The sequence below is a fragment of the Pyrus communis genome, chromosome 2, assembly GCF_041283825.1.
Source record: "Pyrus communis isolate YQ-2024b chromosome 2, ASM4128382v1, whole genome shotgun sequence".
Classification (NCBI taxonomy): Eukaryota; Viridiplantae; Streptophyta; class Magnoliopsida; order Rosales; family Rosaceae; genus Pyrus; species Pyrus communis.
Window position 1 is genome coordinate 6,316,048 of NC_142566.1, and position 8,130 is coordinate 6,324,177.

At 39.5% G+C, this 8,130-nt stretch overlaps 1 pseudogene; it reads right to left on the bottom strand.

Moving 5' to 3' along the window:
• Nucleotides 1-1,481: 1,481 nt before the first annotated feature.
• LOC148698435 (uncharacterized) lies at nt 1,482-4,380 on the bottom strand (annotated as a pseudogene).
• Nucleotides 4,381-8,130: the final 3,750 nt, after the last annotated feature.

An 8,130-nucleotide genomic window follows, 5' to 3' on the forward strand; every position in this document is an offset into this window, starting at 1 on the left:
CACGGGAGAAGATGATGTGGATGTAGGTGTGTGTGTGGTTCAGATGCAACCAACAAAACCACAAAACAATCACTCCAAAATGACAAATAACCACCAAGGGCAAAATTGTCATTTCACACCTACGGTATGAATAATTCGGAACAGGCTATCACCTACTTCCTTAAAAAAATTTCATCCTAAAATTTATAACAACTCAAACTAACCGCTAGTAACCATAGAATAGGCAAGGATACAAATCTCTCATCCAATCTTCCGTCTTCCAAGTAGCCTCCTCGGCGGAGTGATTCCTCCACAAAACTTTCACTAAACTCACAGTCTTGTTCCTCAGAACCTTTTCCTTCCAATCCAGAATCTTTACTGGTTCCTCGTTATATGTCAAATCCGGGTTAATTTCTAATGGTTGATGAGGTATTACATGTGACGGATCCGTAACGTAATGACGAAGCATGGACACATGAAGAACATTATGCACTTTAGCCAGCTCAGAAGGTAACTTAAGCTTGTAAGCCACTTCACCAACTCGCTCGGTGATCATAAATGGTCCGATATACCTGGGACTTAGCTTGCCTTTCTTTCCAAACTGTACGACACCTCTCCACGGTGAAAGCTTCAGAAACACCCAATTACCCACTTTATACACCCTGACAGTGGCATGCCGGTCCGCAAAACTCTTTTGTTGATCCTGGGCCGTTTTCAAGTTAGACTTAATTACCTGAACATTCTAAGTAGTCTCATCTACAATCTCGGGGCCCACCAAAACTCTTTCTCTGACCTCTGACCAACACAAAAGTGTTCGATAAGATTTACCATACATTGCCTCAAATGGTGACATGCCGATACTCGAATGAAAGCTATTGTTGTAGGCAAATTCCATTAAATCCAACTGTTTGTGCCAAGTGTCGCCAAACTGCAATACCGAACATCTCAACATATCCTTCAACGTCTGAATGGTCCTCTCTGATTGTTCGTCTGTCTGAGGATGATATGCCGTACTGTAGAGTAATCTCGTACCCAAAGCTTCCTAAAAAGCCACCTAAAATTTAGAAGTAAATCTTGGGTCACGATCCGAAACAATACTCACTGGAATACCATGGTGCTTCACAATCTTCGATATGAATAATTTAGCTAATCGGCCCAAAGAATACTTTTCCCTCACTGGAATAAAATGCGCTGACTTAGTAAGCCGATCAACTATCACCCAAATGCCGTCAAAACCATTATGTGTACGCAGAAGCTTGTACATAAAATCCATAGTAATATTTTTCCATTTCCACTCTGGAACGGGAAGCGGCTGTAGCAACCCAAACAACTTCTTCCTTTCAGCTTAACTTGTTGACAAATGGCATACCTACTCACATACTCAGCTATCTTTCTTTTCATACCCGGCCAATAATAAAATGGTCGAATGGTATGATACATTTTAGTACCTCCTGGATGCATTGCATAAGCTGAGATATGCGCTTCATCAAGAATTGCTTTCTTTAATTCCAAATTATTTGGCACATACATTCTGCTCTCCTGCATAAGCATGCCATCCGATTCTCGAACTCTGAAGTCTTTTCTTTTTTACCCTGATTCCTTGCTTGAATTATTTCCTGGGTCTCTTCATCAACCACATGGGCTTCAAGTACACGATTAATTAAAATCGGCCTAACTTGAAAATTAGCAAGTAAGGCTACCTCATGATCTTCTACCTCTAACCTCACTCCAGTTGATCTTAAATCTGTCAGAAGAGGAACATGACTAGTGTACAACGCATTAATACGGCCTTGAGATTTTCTGCTAACTGCATCAGCTACCACATTCGCACGACCAAGGTGATAATCAATCATGCAATCATAATCACTAAGCAGTTCCAACCATCTCCGTTGATGAAGATTAAGGTCTCTCTAAGTGAAAAGATATTGAAGACTCTTATGATCTGTAAATATCTTACATTTTTCTCCATAAAGATAATGTCTCCACATCTTCAAAGCAAAGATAATGACCGCTAACTCTAAATCATGAGTAGGGTAATTCATCTCATGAGGCTTTAATTGTCGTGAAGCATAAGCAATCACCCTACCATGTTGCATCAACACACATCCTAGACCATTTAAGGAAGCATCATTGTGGACTTCGAAATTATCACTATCATCCGGGAGTGCCAAAACAGGTGCATGAGTAAGACAATACTTCAATTGCTGGAAACTTTGCTCATAATTATCATCCCACTCGAATTTAACATCCTTCCTAGTTAACCTCGTCAGTGGTAAAGCAATCACGAAAAAATCCTTTACAAACCGTCGGTAATATCCTGCTAAGCCAAGAAAACTCCTCACCTCAGTGACGGTTTATGGTTGCTCCCAATTCTCCACTGCTGCTACCTTTTGAAGATCCATCAAAATGCCTTGAGCAGATATGACGTGTCCCAAAAATGCCACTTGATCTAACCAAAATTGGCACTTGCTAAACTTAGCATACAGTTGGTGTTCCCTTAACCTCTTCAACACCAAAGTAAGATGTCGAACATGCTCAGATTTAGACTTACAGTATACCAGGATATCGTCAATAAAGACAATGACAAACCTATCCAAATACGGCTGGAATACTCGGTTCATCAAATCCATAAAAGTTACTGGTGCATTCGTCAATCCAAATTGCATCACTAGAAACTCGTAATGACCATAACCAGTCCTGAAAGCTGTCTTAGGGACATCTTCACTACTGATCTTCAACTGATAATAACTAGACCTCCCTCAAATCAATCTTGGAAAATACGCAGACACCTCGAAGTTGATCAAACAAATCATCAATACGTGGCAATGGATAACGGTTTTTAATTGTTACCTGATTCCATTGCCTATAATCAATGCATAACCTCATAGTCCCGTCTTTCTTTCTCACAAATAACACTGGAGCTCCCCAGGGTGAAGTACTAGGCTGAATGAAACCTCTATCCACTAATTCCTGCAACTAGATTTTCAATTCCCTCAACTCAGCAGGAGCCATTCGATAAGGAGTCAAGGATATAGGATTAGTACCTTGAAGCAAATCAATGGTAAACTCCACATCTCGGTCTGGCGGCAATCCAGGTAAATTGTCAAGGAAAACATCAGGAAAATGCCTGACTACCCTTACATCCTCCATGTTACTAGGAGCAACATCGTTTAACACTACATGAGCTAAGTATCCTTGGCAACCTTTTGATAACAACCTTTTTGCTCGCACAACATAAATAACGCCATGTCTCACCACACTCTGCTCACCCACAAAAGTAACCACAGGTAATCCAGGACGATGGAAGGTAACTGTTTTCCCGTAACAATCTATGTTGGCACGATTAAAATGCAACCAATATGTGCCCAAAATCACATCAAAATCAACAATATCTAACGGGATAAGGTTAACAGGCATAATGACATCCTCCATCATCACTGGACATCCTGGATACACACAATCAACATAACATCTCTCCCCTCTAGGCATAGCAAACTCTAAATCATACCTTAGAGGTGAAAGGTGAGGTTGCATCACTTGAGTAAATGTATGAGAAATAACAGAATGTATCGCATTAATCAATACTCTAGCAAAATAACCAAGGATATTTAACGTACCCATAATCAAGTCAGGATTATTTTGAGCACCTCGACCATGCACATTACGCCCCTGACTAGGCTGACCAGACTCCCTTGAAGATCCCGCACTACTAGTAGCAATCTCTCTCTGCTGAGGCTGTCCTCCCTGGTACCACTGAGATCCACCTGCTGGAATAAGAGGATACGACATATAACCTTTGGAGTACTGAGGATACCCACTTTGAGAATAAGGATCCTAGGGATACGGATATTGCCCTGGAGCATAAAGAACGACATCACCCTGATAATGGTAAGCACCACTACAACCCATCTAACCATAACTACTAGGCCTTGGGACCTGCTGGATCGGCGCTGGTGGTGGTAAGAAAGATTGCTGGGACCTCTCCTGACTCTGGGGACAATTTGCAGCTCTATGTCCCATTTTCCCACAAGTGAAACAACCACTGCTACCTCTCCTACATTCACCAAAATGCTTATTGTTACACCTACAACAAAATGGAGCCCTTCCTCTACTGGCACCACCCTGTCTCTGGCCTCTAGGACCCCCAGAAAATCTACCACCTCTTCCCTGACCAGTGGCACTAAAACATCCGCTGGAAGAACTGGAACTGGCTCCACTCCGCTTAAAACTCTGAGTCTTGCGAGGTCCTTGAGATGCTTGACCTTTGCCTTTATCGTCTTTCCTTTTATTACCATCTTTATCCTCTTCTTCACTTTCACTAGGCATGTTTTCAGAATCCTCAATCTTCAACAAAATCTCATATAACTCCTGATAAGAGTTGCAAGGAGTAGTGGTCGCCATAGAACGCCACTTCTTCTTAGTACCCAATCGAAAACGACCAAGCATCTTTACCGGATAATAAAGAGATAAATCACTGAACCTCCGATAGTACTCGTTCACTGTTAACTTCCCTTACCTCAATTCAGTAAATTCTTGCTTCTTACGATCAATGTACTCAGGGGGCATAAACCTTTTCCTAAACAAAACAACTGCTTAAACACTTCCCAGTCAGCCCTTTCCTCTGGGGTCAAACGACAAACCTCCTGTCCCTACCAGGATGACGATTCCTCACCCAAGAACCATGAAGTTGTCTCTACCCACTTTTCAACAGGAAGATTCCTCTGAATATGCAACACTCGAAAAGTTTTTTCAATATGCTAAAGCCACCGCTTAGCTCCCTCAAAACCCTCGTGGCCCTCAAACTTATCCAGCTTTAAATTATACATGGTCTCCAGAGGAGTTCTCTGGGGAGGACGGAGCGTAGACTGAATGGCAGTAGCAATAGCTTTCCCTAACTAAACTATATCGGGGAAACTAGGCTCAGCAAAGCGATGTGGTTCCCTACGAGGCGACATAGTTCTGATAGAAGACACCAAAACAACTCACAAAATATGCAGGACTACCAAACCTAGGCTTTTATACCAAACTGACACACCCCGACTGAAATCAAGGCGTACTGGTCGTCACGTGAGGGTGACGTAGCCATGTGCATAGTGCGGAAGCAAAAGATAATAATAAAAGTACGAATAATTAAAAACTAAACTACTAATTAAGCTAGTTAAAGTAACACACTAATGCGAGACTAAGTGTGATAAACAATAATCAGAGCACAGAAAGCCTAAGTGCAATCCAAAAGAACGAAAACTATTTACACCACACCCAAAGGTGATCCTACATTTGTGATGTTCTGTCAGAACCACCGTCAAGTCCTTGTGAACCACCAAAGTTGCTTCTAACTAGAACCTGGAGGGGCGCAAGACAGAAAGTATGAGTGGGCAAAAACAAAACTTTTCAAAATCATTTCATTATCAAAAGTTCTAACCCCTCGCCGTAAAACCTGTATAGTTTCCCAGAAAATAGAATATACACATATATCAAAAACATGTTCAGAAATATGCCATGTGGAATGCCTCCACATAAAATGTAAGTAACCCAGGTAATGTCAATCAATGTAGAAAATATGTCAGCCGGAGTCACCTAATGTGACCTGTACGGCTGAATCTAGAGCTCAAATTCACATTTGAACAACTATATCTGCACACGAGTCGGAACCACCTAAAGTGGTCTGTACGATAGGACTAGGTGTAAATAAGTACGCTCAAGTGCTACGATCACGTGAAGACTGTGCAAATAATCGCGGGTCACCTACGAGTCGGAACCACCTAAAGTGGTCTGTACGACAGGACTGTGCACCTAACTTGGATCTAAGATGAGCGTGTGGTGTGGGAGGTGAACATCATGTGAAGGACTGTGCCCTACTCTGGGTGGGAGCACGAACACCGGGGGTGCAAGTCATGAGCTCTTTATGCATCTCACATAATCACTAATTCACAACCATAATCTATGAACTTACCTGGCACTTACCTATGCATCCGCAATACGAAAAAAAAATATATGCAACTACTAATGCATAATTAAAATAGGCAAGACTATGCATGGCATTTAAAACATATAAGCATTCAATTTCATTTTCTGGGAAAAACCACAAGTATATAGGTATATACGAAAAATCAAAAGCCCAGTCACTGGTATGTGGAAGGGTCGTAACCCTCTTGCTTCGAGTGATTGCACTCGTCCTCAGGATGGAAACAACTATAAAAACGTCAATTTAAAGCACATAACCAAGACTAGGTAATAACTTCTCATACAATGCTCAAATGGGGTGTATGAATACACCAACGTGATCCACTCAACCTCATGAACAACCTCGTATTTTTAAAATAATTTTTCTAGGCTCCACGCGCTGGCGAGTGCACTGACCTACGCGCCCCCCACTCGCGGCCACGTGCCAGGCACACTGACGGCGTCAGTTAATGCATCAGGAATATTCCATTAAACCCTAACAGATTCCGTTAAAACTGACTGACAACATCAACATATTTCGTCCAAAACTGACTGAATATACCGCCTTCTTCTCCTGCAAAACGTCGATCGCCGGAAACTTGGAAAAACTTTAAACCCTTCGTTATCACTCGTTTCTTCACCAAATTTCATGAAACTAGTACCAAATTGAAGCTCATAACTTGTAGAACATTTCCTTACCTGTTTAAAGCCCCAAAGATCACGAGATGTCGTTGGAGAAATTTAAGAAAAATCGGCCAAACTTGTAACTCACTATCCTGACGTCCAATTCCACCCAACGAACCACCCCGAGCTTCCTAAGGACCTCACTAAGCTTCCCATAAGCTTCAATTTCCCTGAAAAAAAATATTTGACGTGTGCATGAACATTGACCAAATCGGAGATTTCTGATTCGACAGGAAATCGAAGGATTCCTTACCTGAAATTGGTATGGTTGAACTCGTATGATCCTCACGAACACAAAGGTACCATTTTCCACTTCGATCAGCAACGTTTGCAAGGGTTTTGAACCCTGTCCGTACAAGTGAGAAGGAGAGAGAGAGAGAGAGAGTTCGAGACAGAGAGAGACACGGGAGAAGATGATGTGGATGTAGGTGTGCGTTTGGTCCAGATGCAACCAACAAAACCACAAAACAATCACCCCAAAATGACAAATAACCACTAAGGGCAAAATCATCATTTCACACCTACGATACGAATAATTCGAAACAAGCTGTCAAACTACATATATGATCAAACATATTAAACTAATTAATCTACCTATATTTAATTTTATGATGATCAAATAACATATATTTTGTAGGTAATTTATTTTCCATGTATTATTACATATATTTGGCACATTTTATTGTTATAAGATATATGTAAATTAATCTTGAATAAAATACAATTGCTTTATTTTGCAGGTAAATTAATTTTGAATCAAATAACATTTCTTCATTATGTAGGTATTTTATTTTGTATGTAGCATCATATATATTAGGTTTTATTATTATATGTACAAATAATAGGTAAACTAGTATCGAATAAAATAATAACATTTTTTTATGTAGGTATATTATTTTGCATATATTGGGGTTTGCTTTATTATGTAGATAAATTATTGTGCATGAATTTTTATGTATATCACGCATGTTTTTTTTTTTTTTTTGTTATATATATGTGTGTGTGTGAAATAATTTACCTACATTTATATGTAAAATATAATTTTATTGACTTAACTAAGCATGTATTACTACATTTATTAGGCATGTTTTATTGTTATTATATATTATGCAATGAATTTATTATTATTTTTATTTTTGTAAAATCATTAATTCTCCCTTACAATTTGTATGGAATTAATTGTGTAAATCAAACATTCAAATAGGGGTGTTTTGGGCATCAAAATTTTTTAAATGTGTAAAGTCAAATATAATTAATGAATTTGCAGATGTGGAATCTAGTCAATGGGTTTTATTCCAGTAAAAAACTTATGTCGGGTTTTATATAGGGAAAAATAAGTTTCAGGGACTAAAGTCATATTTTCAGTTTAATTTAAGGGCAAAAATTATTGTTTTAAGTAATCTCATTAAATGTTGTACACTTGAACGATAAGTTCCAAGGAATATGTAATTAAGATAAAAGTAACCTAAAGATATAAGATTCATGAAACCTTTCTTGTTCATACACATATCCTAAACGTTCATG